Here is a 1,851-nt window from a genome sequence, read left to right on the forward strand (position 1 = left end):
GTGCATGTGTGCTGTTAGTGCATGTGTGCTGTTAGTGCACATGTGCTGTTAGTGCATGTGTGCTGTTAGTGCATGTGTGCTGTTAGTGCATGTGTGCTGTTAGTGCATGTGTGCTGTTAGTGCACATGTGCTGTTAGTGCATGTGTGCTGTTAGTGCACATGTGCTGTTAGTGCATGTGTGCTGTTAGTGCACGTGTGCTGTTAGTGCATGTGTGCTGTTAGTGCATGTGTGCTGTTAGTGCACAAGTGCTGTTAGTGCACGGTGCTGTTAGTGCACGTGTGCTGTTAGTGCACGTGTGCTGTTAGTGCACATGTGTTGTTAGTGCACGTGTGATGTTAGTGCACGTGTGATGTTAGTGCACGTGTGCTGTTAGTGCATGTGTGCTGTTAGTGCACGTGTGCTGTTAGTGCACGTGTGCTGTTAGTGCATGTGTGCTGTTAGTGTACATGTGCTGTTAGTGCACGTGTGCTGTTAGTGCATGTGTGCTGTTAGTGCATGTGTGCTGTTAGTGCATGTGCTGTTAGTGCACGTGTGCTGTTAGTGCACGTGTGCTGTTAGTGCATGTGTGCTGTTAGTGTACATGTGCTGTTAGTGCATGTGTGCTGTTAGTGCATGCGTGCTGTTAGTGCATGTGTGCTGTTAGTGTATGTGGCAGCTGTGTCTGATTTGGCCTCGGCTGCTGGTGATTGGCAATTAGTCAGCAGCCGAGGCCACCCTTATAAATGCTCCCACTTGAGAGTGGAGGAGAGAGGTGAGCAGAGGCACGTGTTTTGCGGTCTGCTCGTGTCGGTGCGTACAATAACATGTCTTTGAACAACACCTCTTGCGGTCTGGCGGATCCTGGTGCTGGGGAAACCCACGGTGGCGGCCTCAGGCCTGCTACACTGAGCCCAACGGGGCCCCTGAACCCAGAGCCTGGAAGATGCGCCAGATCCGAGGTGGAGCTGATGACAGCTTGGGCCAAATGCTGGCCAGAATTGAGAGATGGGCGGCACAGGCGGAGAACCGCCCGGGTTCCTCAAGGCCTTCCTGGACCCACGGCTATGCGGCCGAACCCGAGACCCAGGAGCCGCCGGAGCTGCCGACCTCCGAGGCCCAGGAGCCGCCGGAGCTGCCGACCCTCGAGACCCAGGACCCGCCGGAGCTGCCGACCTCGAGCCCCAGGACCCGCCGGAGCTGCCGACCTCGAGGTCCGGACCTGCCTGAGCTGCCGACTCAAGTCCAGGACCCGTCGGAGCGGCCGACCTCCGAGCCCCAGGACCCGTCGGAGCTGCCGACCTCCGAGGTCCCGGACCCGTCGGAGCTGCCGACTCCAGAGCCACAGGACCCGTCGGAGCGGCCGAACCCCGAGGTCCAGGACCCATCGGAGCTGCCGACCCCAGAGCCCCAGGACCCGTCGGAGCTGCCGACCCCAGAACCCCAGGACCCGTTGGAGCTGCCGACCCCCGAGGTCCAGGAGCCGCCGAGCTGCCGACCTCCGAGCCCCAGGACCCGCCGGAGCTGCCGACCCCAGAACCCCAGGACCCGTCGGAGCTGCCGACCCCAGAACCCCAGGACCTGCCGGAGCTGCCGACCGAGGTCCAGGAGCCGCTGGAGCTGCCGAACCCAGAGCCCCAGGACCTCAGGACACGCCGGACCTGCCGACCCCAGAACCCCAGGACCCGCCGGAGCTGCCGACCTCCGAGGTCCAGGAGCCGCCTGAGCTGCCGACGACCCATGTTCCCGGGACCTGCCGGAAGGCCGACCCTGGTTCCTCGGACGCCACTACCAACCCCTGATCCCCGGGCCCGCCGGGCGCCTGTTACCCCTGCCCGTCCCCATCTCGCTGGCTTCAGCTCCCGCCCCGCCAG

This window comes from Pseudoliparis swirei, chromosome 17, assembly GCF_029220125.1.
Source record: "Pseudoliparis swirei isolate HS2019 ecotype Mariana Trench chromosome 17, NWPU_hadal_v1, whole genome shotgun sequence".
Lineage (NCBI taxonomy): Eukaryota > Metazoa > Chordata > Actinopteri > Perciformes > Liparidae > Pseudoliparis > Pseudoliparis swirei.